We start from the raw sequence: 16,717 nt of genomic DNA on the forward strand, positions 1-16,717 counted from the left end.
AAGCTAAACTGAAAAATCAGTGGCTTTTCATCAGAGAATTGAGGTCACAGGGCAAACCACCACCCTGGAGAGACAGGTACATAGAGAGGAACAAGCAGAATTGGCTTATCTGAGCAGAAACTCCTGGAGCAATGGTAGGTACACTTACATGGTAGTTTTGATGAATTGCTGGAGACTGAATGTGTATTAATTTGAGAGTGAGACACTCCTGGGGGCCCAGGCCTAGGGGAGTCTCCACACTTTCATGGTTTTACTTTCAGTAACCTCACCAGGTTCTCAAGGTGAAGATCTAAGAGAAATCCCCTTCTGTCCAGTGTTCTTCACAACTAAGGCCTGCTCTTTAGGGGAGAGCCTTATATACCTCAGGGCAACTCCGGCCTCCTCCAGCCTTCCTGTCTCACCTAAGGGGAGAAAAAACAAAAAGCTAAGGAGCACTTCTGGCAGTCACAGGCCAGTGACTTATGCCCAGTAGAAGAGATTTGCATGAGGTTACAGATTGCTTCCTCTCCTCTCACTTTACATCAACAGGACTCTAGTAACAGTGGATTGTAACTGCCAGAGCTATAAGACACAGACTGTATTTAAGAAGGAGTTCTTAGGGAAACCCAAAGATAACAGGAGAGGGGGAAAAATCCAACAAAGACACTACAGGGAATGGAAGCTTAAGGCGCCTACAGGTAGAGCAAACAGTAAACTTAGTTCAGCTCCTAGCTAAATTAACATAACATAACTCCTCACTCCAAAGGCCTATTTCCCTCCCTTCCTATGACTTGATACATCACATTGGCTTTCAAAAAAAAAATAATAATAATAACAAAGCATACTAAAAGGCAAGAAAAAAAAGCAATTTGAAAAGACAAGGCAATCATCAGAACCAGATTCAGATATGTACTCACAGATGAGTTTCAACCCAATGCAGTCATTATTGTTTCTAATGTCCACATTTTTCCATTTTTGGCCAGTGGAAGTCCTTTCAGGTTGGTTTCTCTGTTCTTTTGGCAGAGTCCTCACGGTAGCTTCCCTGCTACTCAGATTCACTTTGTATATTTCTTGTCCATGTATACAGCTAGATTTTTCTCTACAGAGCCCTCATTCCTCTTAGGAGGCAATGGTAATTAGAGTTCACAATCTGAGGGTTCAGGGTGTTTGTTGCCACTGAGTTGGTTGTTACTTGTAGGCCTTTTCAGTTAGTATAAGAACAGAGGCTGCTTTTTATAATTATTTATTTTTATAGTTTTTTTAAAGGGAGAATACATCATGAGTCTCTACTGATAATTCCATTTTAATTTAGCATTCCATGCATTTTAGTTAAATTCTTTGAATTTATATTTGTACTTCTTTTCTCTTCTGCAAAAATCTTGACTACTAACTATATTAGCATAGTTACTTATTTGCTTTATCTCACTATGCATAATAATAATAATAATTTCAAACTAACAAATCAATATTATTATTAAATAGGCTTACTAAATACAATTTAAGATATTTTTGAAGTTTTAAAAATCCTTATGACAAATTACTGTGTTTTAAAATCACTTGAACTAATTCTCTGTGGTTAAGCCCCAACCTTGATATGCAGTAGTCTCAGTCTGTTTTCTGTAGCTTATAACAGAATATCTAAACTGGGTAATTTATAAAGTAAAGGAATTTATTTCTTACAGCTCTGGAGGCCAAGAAGTCTAAGGTCAAGGAGAGGCATCTGCTGAGGTTCTTCTTGCTGGCAGGGACTCTCTGCAGAGTCACAAGGCAGCATAGGGTGTTACATGGCAATGGGCTGAGTGTGCCATCTCAGGTCTTTCTCTTATAAAGCCACCAGTTCCACTTCCACAATAACCCATTAATTCATTAACCTACTAATCCATTAATCCATGAACTGATTAATTCCATTGATGAAAACAGAACCTTCAAGACCCAATCACTTCTTAAGGGCCCCACTGCTCAATACTGCCACATTGGAGATTAAATTTCAACATGAGTTTTGGAGGACACAAATATTCAAACCATAGCAGTAAAGTTTATAGGATTCATTGGGTCTTTTATTTTTGATGTTACTTTTAATTTGAACATTTAATTTTGTTTTATAATTATGTAGGATGGCTCCAAAGTCAAAACTACAACAAGGTATTTTCAGAGAAGATTAATTTCCAATACTGTCTCCTCTGTCCTGTTATTGGAAACCATTTTCATTAGTTTTTGTTTTATCCTTTCTTTGTTAAAAATATAAGCAAATTTATTCATTTATTTCTTCTTGTTTGTACTTAAATTCTCCCTTTCTTAGATAAAAGGCACCATGCTATATACTGTTCTGTATTTTGCTTTTTTTCCCTTGTCGACCCTCATTCCATAGTTGTGTATCTATAACTGGATTCTGGGTGAACTGCACTTACCAAGACGCAAATAGGAAGCAGCTATATTGGTTCTCCCCACTTCCCCTCCAAACCAGCTCTTCTTTTATTCTTTGTTGCCCCTGGGTGAAATCTCCAGCTGTTCTCAGGTTATCCCAGTCACCAACAGGTAACAAGTGAATAGCATCTTTCCCCAAACATTAGAATGTTGAGTCCAGTGTGATGTTAAAACTCCAACTTTATTTAGAGCTTTCCCTCTCCCTCAGCTCAGACCGACAGCAGATTGAGTACTCCGCCGTGGGACAAGTGTGTGGGTGGGAGGCGTTATCAACTGCTCTCTTTTCCTTCCCCTGCCTGCCCTCCCAGCTGCTGGTTTATTCTTCAGAGTGGGAAGACACAGGATAGTTCTTGCTTAGCTGCTCTAGTTGTCACCGGGTGCGGGTGTTCTCTGGGTGTGGCCATTCCAAATGCTGATTGTCTCACTGTAGAGGTAGCTTTCTGGGGTCTTTGGAGACCGTCTTATCACTAAGGATCACTTACCTATAGTTCCTTAGGCACAGATATTATCCCACTTGCTATTCCCATATAAGTCATCACTTAGCCCTTGGTATCTGGGGAGACACCTGGTCCCTTCACACTCTCAAGGTGACCCAGCCTCGTTTCCTTCTTCAGCCTCCACATATAAGCTAGGAACTTAGGGATCCTTTGCCCATCCAGATTCTGGAAGCAGTAGCTGTTCCCAGGGTAGCTGCATCTCTTCACTCCGCCAAACTAGGGCAGCTGCAATGCAGACTCTCTTAGACTTTTCAAATGTGAATTGGACACATCCAATTCACACATCTACCTCCTTCAAATGCTAAAGAACATGTGTCAAAAACTCTCTATGTGGTTTTCCTGAAACTCCTTAACTTGGCTGGAGGTGCCAGAATGCCCAGCACGCTGCCAAATCTCTCCAAAAATTCTCCTTCACTGGACTCTTCCACATCTTCAAACATTTTTTTTGTCTTTGTTTTTATGGCATGGAGGTGGGTGATGGACCAGTGTTGGCAGACCCAGTTTTGGCATTACAACCACACATATCCTGTAGAGGTTGTCTAGCATCCCACTTTAGAACTGGGGAATATGAGCTTCTGTCACTTTGTTCTGGGCCTTTGGGGCTGCTGCCAAAATTCTGAGGCTTAAGAAAAGCTGTCATTTCATTTTATTTTTTAATTTTTATTTTTCGCGATGAAGCCTCGCTTTGTTGCCCAGGCTGGAGTGCAGTAGCGTGATCTCGGCTCACTGCAACCTCTGCCTTCTGGGTTCAAGCTATTTTCCTGCCTCAGCCTGCCAAGTAGCTGAGACTATAGGGGCGTGCCACCACGGCTGGCTGATTTTTGTATTTTCAGTAGAGATGGGGGTTTCACCATGTTGGCCAGGCTGGTCTTTAACTCCTGACCTCAAGTAATCCGCCCACCTAGGCCTTCCAAAGGGCTGGGATTTCATATTCTGTTGTCTTTCTAATGAGTTGTGTTCTGAATGTAGCATTTGAGTTATTTTCTCATATTGCTGGTGGGAAAGACAAAGTGGCTCATTCCACAGCCCATAGTAATTGTTAAAACAGAGATTCTTAGCTCTGGTGTGTTTATCAGCCACCAAGACCCGGAACTGTGGGCTGCTCTGTTGCAAAAACTGTTTCTAAGCATTTACTGTGGCCCAACATTTTCCTATTGGAAAGATTCCAGTTCTTCTCTTCCTCCTAACTCCTGGGGCTGACAGGCAGCCTTCCCCTGCTGCAGGCAGCATCCCGTGCTCCCAACTGGACACTCAACTTCTTCAAGCACAATGTGTGGTTAAGGGCATGTGTTTAGAGACAAACACCCTGGCTCTGCCTCTTTCTAGCTGTTACAGTTGCTGGGCAAGTCACTTAATTGTGTACTTTGAACCTTGTCATAAAATGGGTATATTAACACCATCCATTTTGCAGAATATGGTAAGGATTGGAGAGAGGTGTGTGTGTGATGCTTCGTCTGGGGCCTAGCACATAATAAATGCTCAGCGAATGGTAACATATCAGTCCAGCTAGCTAGGCCATGCTGCTGCAACAAACACAAAAATGCTTAACCTGAGGGATTTGACACACAAGGCTATTTTTCATGCCGTGCTGTCTGATGTGAGCTGGGTGGGCCTTTCCTCTTTGGGCTCTATCATCTAGAACACATGACCTCCATGGTCACTATATAAGGAAAAGAGAGAGCAGGGATCATAGGGGATGTTTTTAAAGACAAAGTCTGGAAGTGGCTTATGCATCTGCCATCCTTTTTCTATTGGACAGAACTCAGTCACATGGCCCTGATCTTATTTTAAGGCAAATATGGTTTTCCTTTGTGCCCAGGAATAAGAAATGGTGTGGTGAACACATAGCATTGCCCACTTGCTATTCAGCAGGGAGACTCTTTTGGCCATTGGTTGTGGCAGACAGAAAGGGTTCTGGAAACACAAGATGATTGATTGACTTAGCTTTGGAGGGAGGGAGAGGCCACCTTCTCCCACCCTGACTCATGGTGGCACTCAGACCACCTGGAAGGCAGAAGTCTGGGCAGGTGGCAGCATTTTGGGGAACGGTCAGGCTCAGAAGGGCAGAGGTTCCCTGGGGGGCACATGGTGCCTACCACCTGGCCTGAGGCCTCATTTGACCCCCAGAGCTGGCTTCACTTCTGTGGCTTCCCAGGCAGGGCCAAGGTGGGACCTTGTGCTGTTGGAGATTCACATACTTGTTTCTGCAGTCAGCGTTGGTGTCACAGGCATCGTGCAGGCATGGGACTTCGCACTGTTGAGGATTCCACACTTGTTTCTGTGATCAGTGCCTTGTCACAGGCCTCCATCCTCCGTTAGGTTCCTCCATCCTAAGCCTCAGAGGCAGATCCTGTGTAGCTTAAGTCACTGGCTGGAGTCCTGCTGTCCCCACAGTGCCTGCAGGCTCCAAAACTTCTATGGCTTCCTATGGCCTACTGTTCAAGTCACAGACTGAGAATGTAAGAGCTGGGGTGATCTTGGAAATCCCTGAGTCCAGGGGTGTCTTTGGGTAGCTGAGGAAAGAAGTGCCCAGAGTCCTGGCTTTATTATGTATTTATGTTTCATATTCTGAAGAATGTTTTAGTCCATTCAGCTGCTATAATACAACACAATAAATTGGGTAGTATATAAACAACAGAAATTTATTTCTCACAGTTCTAGAGGCTGGGAAATCCAAGAGGAAAGCACCAGCAGGTTGGGTGTCTAGTGAGAGCCCTCTTCCTGTCTTATACAGGACACCTTCCGGCTGCATCCTCACATGGTGGAAGGGGTAAATGAGCTCCCTTGTGTCTCTCTTATAAAGGCACTTATTCCATTCATAAAAGTTTCACCCTAATGACCTAATCACCTCCCAAAGTCTCCAGCTCCAAATACCATTGTCTTGGGGATTAGGTTTTAATGTACACATTTTCGGGGACACAAACATTGAAACCATAGCACCCAAATAGTTCTCCAAACCTCCTCTTCTAACACTCCCCAAGATGATCTCCATCTTGCCAGGTCAACCTCTGTCATGGAACATGTCGTTTAGAGTCCCAGCCTCACACCTCTGCCAATGCTAATTCCATTGCCTGCAAGGGCACCCTGCCCTTGACTTACTTGGGTTTTGCAAGACTTTCTCATCTCCAGAGCTCACTCTTCATCTTGAGCTCCTGCAGCCTAGATGGGCCTGTGCTGTGGTCCTCTCTGATCGTCTAAATTTTCACTTGACTCTGAATGTCCTTATGGAATTGTGTTTCTGTCCTTGCACCATCAGGGCTCCAGGAGGGGAAGGGTCACTAGTAATAACAATGGGTTGAAGGTAACAGCAAACCACATCAGGCTTCATGTGCTTGATACTGTCGTCCTCATCAATTCCCATTGCAAACACAGAGGATGGGAATCATCACCCCCATGTTATAGATGAGGAAACAGGCTCAGAGGGACTGAGTTACTTGTACGAGGTGACCCAGTTGGTGAGCCGCAGAGCAAGCATCTGTATGGCAGTGTGACTGACCTTGAACTCACGCCCTTAATATTGGGCTGTCTGGTCTCATGGGTGGCTCCTCTTATGGTGGTGGCAGGTACTAGTGACTGTCTACTGTCCCAGACAGCCCCATCTGAATAGCATGCATGGGGAAACTGAGGCCCACTGAAGGTCACGCTGCCTAAGCACCGAGCTGGGAGATAGAGGTAGCTCTGTCCTATCCCATGAACTTGCCTCACACTGGGGTGGGGGCTTTGCTACCTTTCCTGGTCATTTTATTTCCTGCTCCAGCAGAAGGTGACCTGGGAGAGGCTGGGCTGGAGACACTGTTGGTTCCTGTATGGCTTATGAACTGTCGACCCCCTTCTCCTGCCTTTCCCCTACAGACCATAGGTCCCAGCACCATTGAAATTTCATTCCCAAACCTCAGCCAGGCCCTAAACATATGTTCCACCCTGAAAGGAACAATAAAGCAAGCCTCCAGGCTTAATTAAGACCCCACAAAAAGCCCTTCTGGGCTGGCCTTATTCTCTGCTTTTGGTTGCTTTTTCACCAACACCACCCCCACTCTTCTGTTTCTGCCACTTCCTCTGTGGAAAGGATGAAAGGCGTTCGAGACACCTGGGCTCTTCCACACTCCCTGGTCCTCTTTTCTTCCAGTCTGCCCTCCCTCCACTCTTCTAAGCCCTGAAGTAGGAGAGGAGGCTGCCTGGGTTCTGGTGCCAGGCTGCCCTATACCCTCAGGCCCAGCTGCAGAAACAGGCAGGCAGTGAGAGCCTGCCTGGCTTCCAGTGCTTGCAGGGCTGCCCTCCCTGGGCTGGGACTCTCTGGCTAAGTTGTGGGGTCAGCCTGGCCCAGTTCTGCAATCTGATCTGGATTTTGGAGGAAGATTCTGCAACAGGTGGCTGCACTGACTTTAAGGTGGAGCCCCAGTTCTGAGGGCTCTGTAGCTGCACCCTTGGGTCCAGGTCTATTGGCCTGTGAAGGGTTGTCAAAAGGCCAAGCATGGCACAGGGATGCAAGGAATTTTTATGTTGAATAAATATATGAAGTTTTACTTATTTAACAAAGCTCATGTACTGTGTACTGGATGCCTAAGACCTATTAATCCTCACATTAGGTATTGTCATCCCTGTTTTGCACATGAGACCATCAAGGGACAGAGAGATTAAGCAAACTGCACAAGATCACACAGCAAGTAGAGGATTTGAATACAAGTGAACTGGCCTCAGAGGCCATACACTTAATACCTGCCTAGGCTGCTTCTAATGGAAGAACAGACCCATCTGACCACCACCAGATAAACTGACTCCTTCCTCAATTCTGTTCCTCTGAATTCTTTGTGCAATTCAACAAATTATTATAAAGTGAAAGTCTGTGAAACCACTAGCCAGGTCAAGAAATTGAGCACCGCCAGCACTTCATAGTCTCCCTGCCCATCGTGTGCAAGCCCTTTTCTGGGCACAGCTTCTCCTGTCTGCTAGAGTTAACCATTACGTTTTCAGTAATAATTTCATTGCTTTTCTTTGTACTTTTACCACCCCAGTGTGCATCCTTAGACAATATAATTTAATTTTACTTTCTTTTGATCTTTATATAAATGAAACCATGCAATAAAATTTATTTTGCTTTTGGCTTCTTTTGTTGAATATAATATTTTTCTATTCAACTATGGTATTGCATATAGTTGGTGTTCATAGCCTTTATTACTGTGTAGTATTATATTGTATACTATAACTTATCGATTTTACTCTGATAGACATTTGAATTGTTTTCTAGTTTCTATTATGAAAAATGCTTGTATACATGACATGGTGCACATGAGCATTCACTTTTGTGTCCTGGGTCATGAAGAATGCAAATATTCCCCCTTCGTAGGCAATTCCAAATGATTTTTCAAAGTGGTTGTACCAACTTACACATCCACTGGCAGCGTATGGAAACTCTCATTGCTATACCTCAGCACCAATACTTGGTGTTGTCAGACTTGGTAATTAGAGTCTATCTATCTGATGAGTGTGTGAAAGTATCTCATGAAGGTTTTAATTTGTATTTCTCTGATTGTTAATGATGCTGGGCACTTTTTCAAAACTTTATTGGCCATTTGGGTTTCTTCTTTTGTAATGTGTCTGATCAAATCTCTTGCCCACTATTTTACTGATTGTCTATTTTCTTATTCATTTTAGAGGCTCTCTGTATATTCTGGATATGAATCATTTGTGTCTATATGCATTGCAAAAAACCTTTTCTTGGATACGGAGCTTGCCTTTTTACTTAAAAAAGTCTTTTTTTTTTTTTTTTTTTTTTTTGAGACGGAGTCTCGCTGTCACCCAGGCTGGAGTGCAGTGGCGGGATCTCAGCTCACTGCAAGCTCCGCCTCCCGGGTTCACGCCATTCTCCTGCCTCAGCCTCCCGAGTAGCTGAGACTACAGGCGCCTGCCACCTCGCCTGGCTAGCTTTTTGTATTTTTTAGTAGAGATGGGGTTTCACCCTGTTAGCCAGGATGGTCTCGATCTCCTGACCTCGTGATCTGCCCATCTTGGCCTCCCAAAGTGCTGGGATTACAGGCTTGAGCCACCGGGCCCGGCCCAAAAGTCTTGATCAATGAGTTCTTAATGTAAATTTAATGTAATACAATTTATCAATCATTTTCTTTATAGTTGGCATTTCTTACAATGTGTTCAGAAAATGTCTCCTATTCTGAGGTCTAGAATATCTATATATTTATACATATGATTTATATTCTAAATTCTTTATTGTTTTGCCTTCTGTATTTAGGCCAATGATCCAAGAATTTATTTTTGGTATACGTACAAATATACTAGGTAGGGGTCCAATTTCATTTTATTTTCTTATAGGAATACACAATTATCACAGCATCATTTAGTTAAAAGATTCCTTTTTCTATGCTCTGAAATTCCACTTTGCCATAAATCTCAGTTTATGGGTTTGTTTCTAGACTCTACTGATTGGTCATTTTGTTATTCCTGTACCTAGGTCACCATGTCTTATTCTCTTAATTTCTATAACCTTAAAATTGAATGTATGCTTCCAGGAAGATGGAGAAAATATACTTTTTTATATTCCTCCTCAGTACAACTAAAAACCCTGAACATTAGGTGTAAAACAAACATAAGAAGACTTTGAAAGATGGAGAGAAGAAGGCAGGCAGTTTGAGGGCCTTGGAATCTGAAGAATGACACAACATGGGGTGAATTCCGTGAGTTTCCCTTCTGGCTCATATGTTCCAGATTAGCAGCTGAAGAAGCTAGCAACCTGGAAGCAGCCAAGAGTGTAGACAACAAAAGCCCCCTAAAAGCCACCTCTTTCTAGCCAAAGTACTAGGAAAGTACCTAGCAAGACTGAAAGCTTTCAGCCAATAGCTGCTTTACTCTAGCCAAACACCGCAGGAAAAACTCAAACCTGCAAAGACCAAGTGGCAAGCCTAGACTTACCCCCTTTTAAGGCCATAACAAGCCATCCAGCACCCCTGCTGGAATGGTATCAGAGGCTGAATAGGAAGTCAGTACCTTTGTCTTCCTTATCTGGTAGTGCACCTCTCCCCCACCATGATGTCAGTGGAGACAGTTTGGGGAATAGGAACCCCATACCACTTAGCAGTAATGAGGAGCACTCCCTCCCCATAACTTGGGTGCCAATGAGGCTGAGTGGGAAACCTGGGCTTCTACCTCCACAGATCATGAATGATGCAGTGTCTCTCCTTCCCCTGATGGAGCACTGACAGAAAAAGCTAGCTAAAACAGAAAGTTTAATAAGAGCCAGAGTCTCATAATATAATGCAAAAATGTCCAGATTTCATTAGAAAATCACTTGTCAAAACTAAGAACTAGGAAGACATCAAATTGAATGAAAAATACATTAATAGATGGCAACACTGAAAGACAAAGGTGTTAAAATTATCTGACAAAGATTTTAAAGCAACCAAAATATAAATGTTTTATTGGGCAATTATCAACACGCTTGAAGTAGTGACAAAATAGAAAGCCTCAACAATAGAGCAGAAGATATAAAAAAGAACTAATGGAAAGGAGAAATGGAAAAGTATAATAATTCAAATAAAAGGCTGAGCAGATGATCTCAACAGCAGAATAGAATCAGTGGGCTGTAAGATATTTAATAGAACAATACAAATTGCCCAATCTGAACAAATAGAAAATAGACTAAAACCAACCAACCAACCAAACAAACAGAAAAACCCAGAGCCTCAGGGACCTGTAGGACTACAACAAAAGATTTAACATTTGTGTCATTGAAGACTCAGAAGGAGAGGAGGAGAGTGAGGCTAAAAAAGTAGTCGAAGAAAGAATGGCTGAAAACTTTCCAAATTTGGCAACAGATATAAATCTACTGATTCAAGAACAGAGTGAGTCCCAAATAGGAAAACTCCAAGGAAATCCATCTGAAACACATCATAATTAAACTTCTGAAAAATCAAAGACAAATAAAATATCTTGAAAGCAGCCAGGGGAAAAAATGACACCTTATCCTTAGGGGAAAACAATTCAAATAACAGCAGATTTTTCATTAGACACCATGGAGGCTAGAGGGAAATGGTACAATATTTTTCAGGGGTTGAAAGAAAGAACTGTCAACACTAGTGAAAATATCTAGTCAACACTAGAACTCTCACTCTAGTGAAAATATTCTTCATGAATGCAGAGTATATCAAGACAATCTCAGATGAAAGAAAATGAAAGTAATTTGTTACCAGACCTACCCTAAAACAAAAAGGCTAGAAAGGAAACAATACGAGAAACAACCTTAGAATAGTAGGAAGAAAAAAATAACATGGTAAGCAAAAATATGAGGAAGTACAATAAGTTTTCCTTTTCCTCTTGAATTTTAAAAATTATATTTGTCAGTTAAAGCAAAAACTATAACACTGATGTGGCTCAAAACACATGTAGAGAGAATCTTTCAGTCAATTACAGTATAGCGGGGAGAGCAAAGGAACATAAAGGGAAGCAGGTTCTTATATTTTACCCAAATGAATAAAATCTTGACCCCAGTGGACTGTGATAAGTTGTGCATATATTATACCCAGAGCAACTACTAAATAAGCTATACAAAGAGATATACTTAATAAAATACTATCGATAAATCAAGATGGAATTTTAAAAAGTGTTCAAGTAACCCACAGGAGCACAGGAATGAAAAACAAAACAAAACAAAAACAAAAACAGAGAAATGACAAACAGAACAAACAGAAACAATAAATTGGCAACTTAAGCCCTAATGTATCACTAATTACATTAAATGTAATGGTCTAAATAATCCAAATAAAAAGCAATCTGGCAGAGTGGATTAAAAACATGATCCACCTATATTCTGTGTATAAGAAATTCTCTTCAAATATAACAATTTAGGCAAGTTGAAAGTAAAATGATGGAAAAAGGTATATTATGCAAACATGAATTAAAGAAAAGCAGGAGTTCAGAGCAAGAAAAATTACCGGAGATGGAAAGAGACATTATGTATGATGAAACAATCAATCTACCAAGAAGACATATCAAAACTAAATGTGTATGTACCAAACAACAGAGCTGCAAAACATGTGAAGCAAAAACTGACAGGAGAAATAGACAAATGTATAATTATTGTTAGATATATCAATATGTCTCTTTCAACAACTGACAGAGCAATTAGTCAGAAAATCATAAAAAATATACAACACCATCAAACAATAGCACATAAACAAGATTTATGGGCTGGACATAGCAACTCACACTTATGATCCCAGCACTTTGGGAGGCTGAGGCAAGAGGATTGCTTCAGCCCAGGAGTTCAAGACCAGCTTGTGCAACATAACAAGAACCCATCTATATAAAAATTTTAAAAAATTAGCTGGGCATGGTGGCACGTACCTGTAGTCCCAGCTAACTGGGAAGCTAAGGCAGGAGGTCGAGGCTGCAGAGAGCTGTGATTGTGCCACTGCACTCCAGCCTTGATGACAGAGTCAGAACCTGAAAAAAAAAAAAAAAAAAAAAAGAAAAGAAAAGAAAAGAAAAAGAAAGATTTATGGAACATTCCATCCAAAACCAGCAGAATGGATATCCTTTTCAACCTTCTATGAAACATTCATCAAGATAGACCATATCCTGGGCCCTAAAACAAACCTCAACAAACTTAAAAGAATTGAACTCATACAAAGTGTGTTCTCTGACCACAATGGAATTAAACTAGAATCAACAATGGAGAGATAACAGGAAATCTCCAACACTTGTAGACTAAACGACATCCTTTAACATAATCCATGGATCAAAGGGGAAGTAGCAAAAGAAATTTAAAAATACATTTAGCTAAATGAAAACGAAAATACATGTCAAAATGTGTGAGGCACAGCTAAGGGTGCTAACAGGGAAATTTATAGCACTAAATGTTTACATTGAAAAATCTCAAATCAATAATCTAAACTCCCAACTCAAGAACTTAGAAGAGGCCGGGCGCGGTGGCTCAAGCCTGTAATCCCAGCACTTTGGGAGGCCGAGACGGGCGGATCACGAGGTCAGGAGATCGAGACCATCCTGGCTAACACGGTGAAACCCCGTCTCTACTTAAAAAAATACAAAAAACTAGCCGGGCGAGGTGGCGGGTGCCTGTAGTCCCAGCTACTTGGGAGGCTGAGGCAGGAGAATGGCGTAAACCTGGGAGGCGGAGCTTGCAGTGAGCTGAGATCCGGCCACTGCACTCCAGCTCGGGTGACAGAGCGAGACTCTGTCTCAAAAAAAAAAAAAAAAAAAAAAAAAAAAAAAAAAAAGAACTTAGAAGAGCAAAATAAGCCCAAAGCAAGCAGAAGGAAAGAAATAATAAAGGTAAGAGCAGCAATCAATGAAATTGAAAACAGGAAAATAAAAACAGAAGAATCAGTGAAGCAGCGCTGGTTCTTTGAAAATATCAGTCAATAAGATTGACAAACCTCTAGCAAAAGTGAAAGACAAAAGATAGAAGACACAAGTACCAATATCTGGAATGACATAGGGCTATCACTGCAGACTCTGCAGCCTTCCTGCCCTGTAGCCATGTGACTCGTTCTTCACAATGGAATGTGAGGGAAGTAATATGTGCTACATCTATCATACTTTCTTTAAAAGAAATCACTAGCCCTCCATTTCTTCTTTCTCACCTTTCCATGAGCTGCATATGGCGAAGAAGTTGGTGAGGCGGTTTTGACCATGCAAATAAGGATGGCATCCTAGGGTGTAGGGGAGCAATAAGCTATAAAGAGTGGGTGTCCTTGGATAGCCTTGTGAAGCAGAGCTGCCCATCTACTTGACTGAGTCACTGTATATTTAATTCTTTTTGTTCTAGCAGCATAGTCTGTACTCAAGCTAATATATTATACCTAAGTGGGTTTATGTATTAGGGGACTTACATACTTACATATAACCAAGATATTGTGGGGCCACTCCAGTCTTCTGACCATGCAAGGTGTTTTCTGAGGCCTCTATCAATCCTCTGGTCCCCCATCATCTGTCCATGGATGAAGGCCATCACTGCACCACCCTTCATACCTGTCTACCTGACCCTTTCAAGTCTGGCAATTTTCCCACTATTCCCTTGTCACTGCTGGAGCACAAGAATCCTTTCACCACACCTCAGCCACAATGGACCCAAGGATTTCCACAAGGCCATATAAGGCCCTACCTGTCATACTCACTATCTGGCCATTCCCTTTCCCAAGCCTCATGCCCACCTTTGAGATCTAGCACACAACACCTATGCTCCTATCATTTCCTCATCTCCCAGTGTTTCTCTGAAGAGGCCCCTGACATACTGTCTTCACAGGCCTATGGAGGCACCAACAGTGGGCACTGGCAGGCTAGTGCTGCTTTTCTCCCACACCATTATCTGAGTAATAAACACAGGCATAGTGTCTGCCAGAGTCGGGGAAAGAGACAAGGGGAAATAGCAGGAGAAAGGGATAGATAAATATATTTAATATGACATCACCATTATCAACATGCCGTTCTTTTTTCAAGGCAGAAAGAGTTGTTTTCACCTGCAGAGTCAGACAAGGGGCCAGAGCACCTGACTTAAAAATTATGAATTCTGCTATGACCACATGTTGGGGTTAAGGCATGACCCAAAGCCCAATCTTGTGCTGATGGCATGGGGGAGGCGGGGGCATAATTGTAAAGAGGCTGCAGAGCTGAGATGAACTCAGGGCAGTCTGTTTGGTGGATGCACAAGCCTGGAATGCAGAGCCCAGGGACCTGCTTTCATTTGAACCCTGGCTCTGTTAGTGACCTTGGGATGGTCATCTACATTGTCTCTGAGCCTCAATTTTGCCTCGGTAAAAGGGGAACAATAATACCTACTCTTTCTATTTCATAATCCAAAAAAGAATGAAGTGGTCTCTGGGAAAACACTTCAGAAGTAAGGACTCTGCACACATTGGGTTTATTATTATTATTATTACATGAAACTATCACATTTGTGGATGAAGGGATTTAGATGTGGTGGAGCTGGCCTTCCAGCAGATATTCAGGCCCAAGCAAAGCAGGCCTTTGGGTGATCTACTCTGGGGAAAGCAAAGAGACCAGGTGGGCAGAGCTGAGGGAGGGAGGTGCTGAGAGTGTGCTGGGGCTAGAGATGGAGGGTTGTCAAAGCCTTGCCAATGAGTTGGGGGCTTGTTGGAGCAGACAGTAGGGACCATTGCAGGTTCTTGAGCAGTGGAGACATCTGAAGAAGGTGGAGAGATAGCAAAAGTGGCAGGTTACCTCCTTAGGCTGTTTTAGTTGGTAATAATAGGCTGTTTCTAAGTTCAGTCAAACACTATCACTCCCCATCCCAAAGCTGTTCTTGACTTCTCTGGAGGCACTTGCTTCTTCCTCTGGACTCTTATGGTTCTTTCCAGCTGGAGTGTATCTCTTTGGCAGCAGTTATACCAGCTCAAATCTTCCTGAAAACATCCATGATTTTCTGCCTGTATTCCCTGGTTGCTCAGCCCACAGAGGTTACCTCCTTCTTGGGGCTCCTGAGTTCTGTGACCTACTTATGGGGCTCTGTTCATGGAAGGCAGTGTCTCTTGGCCCTAGCTGCTCATTAGAAGACTGGGTTTTTAAAATGTCTCCATGCCCAGATTGTAACCCAGATCAACGACATTGTGATCTCTGGGGTGGGACCTAGGTATTGGGATGGTTTCTAAACATCTCAGGTAATTCCAATGTGCACATTGTGACTTGGGATCACAAGCCACCTGTGATAATCGGGCATCCTGCTTTATGATTACGGCTTTCATTCATGCACTTGGCATACCTGGAACACATTGGGATGCAGGGAGAAAGCACTAGGATTATAAATATAAGCCAAAATCCTATGCTTTTAAAATGTGCATGCTTTACAATTGACTTAATAGTAGAAGAGGTAATGATCATAACAGTCGGCAGCCCTTGAGCACTTACTGCGGCCAGGCTCTCATCCAAGCACTTGACACGAAAGTGCCAGAAAGCAGTCACACCAACATTTAAACACAGGATGACTCCAGCAGCCACCTTTTATCCATCATGCCAATCTGTTCTCAAAGTACGCATGTGTAATTTAGAAACAAACAAAAATCATAACATATAAAAAAGATACAGATACCAGGGTGACCCGTAAAACATTTTTTTGCTGATAAGGTTTCATGATCAAATAATCAGACTACGGTGGCCGACTATGAGTCCTCCAGACCAGGTCTAAATCTCTCTCTTATTTTTGTTCCTTCTGCCCAGCAGCTAGCAGAATCGGGGTTCTAATAAATGCTCAATAAATATCTGCCCACTCCCAGAAACATTTATTAAATGATAATCACAGCTAACGTTTATCAACATTACCAGTGTGCCAGAGACATCATACTTAATCTTCACAGAGGTCCTGTAAGGCTATGATTACACCTGTTTTGCAACACTGAGCAGCTAAGTAACTTGCCAGAGTTCAGAACCTGAACCCAGACTGTGGGACTGCACAGTTCATTCTCCCTCACTGGTGAGCAGGTCCACAGGGAACAGCTTATGAAGGTGGTGGGGGAGGGGTGGATTTTAAAACATCAGGAAAGAGGCAGAGGTAGATCATTCACTCCCCGCAGGTGGCTCCTTCTGCCAAGAGTGACCTTACCTATCCTTACCTACCCTCCTGTCCCAGCTCAAACGCATCTTCTCCTGGAAGGCTATAGAGGGGTCTGCCCCGTTCCTGCCTCATCTTCCCCGCTGAACTTGGAACTCCTCGAGGGCAGGGTTGGGTCCTACTCAAGGGGCATCCACAGAGCTGGCTCAGCAAGCGTACACTGGTCATCTGAGACTGCGCCCGCCCTTCCTCCCAGGCCAGTGCGCCTCCACCCCTTGGGTTTTTC

At 42.7% G+C, this 16,717-nt stretch overlaps 1 long non-coding RNA gene across 4 annotated transcripts; it reads right to left on the reverse strand.

The window, feature by feature from the left end:
* Nucleotides 1-283: 283 nt before the first annotated feature.
* Nucleotides 284-16,683, reverse strand: LOC105466087 (uncharacterized). Of its 4 annotated transcripts, none has more exons than XR_011607812.1 (4): nt 16,497-16,683; nt 13,768-13,857; nt 12,252-12,350; nt 284-401 (listed from the first exon to the last, which is right to left on the reverse strand). It is a non-coding gene; the product is annotated as an uncharacterized lncRNA (long non-coding RNA). The 4 variants fall into 4 exon arrangements; XR_011607813.1 differs by having other exon boundaries at nt 16,493-16,683; XR_011607810.1 differs by having other exon boundaries at nt 16,483-16,683.
* Nucleotides 16,684-16,717: the final 34 nt, after the last annotated feature.

This window comes from Macaca nemestrina, chromosome 9, assembly GCF_043159975.1.
Source record: "Macaca nemestrina isolate mMacNem1 chromosome 9, mMacNem.hap1, whole genome shotgun sequence".
Taxonomy (NCBI): Eukaryota; Metazoa; Chordata; class Mammalia; order Primates; family Cercopithecidae; genus Macaca; species Macaca nemestrina.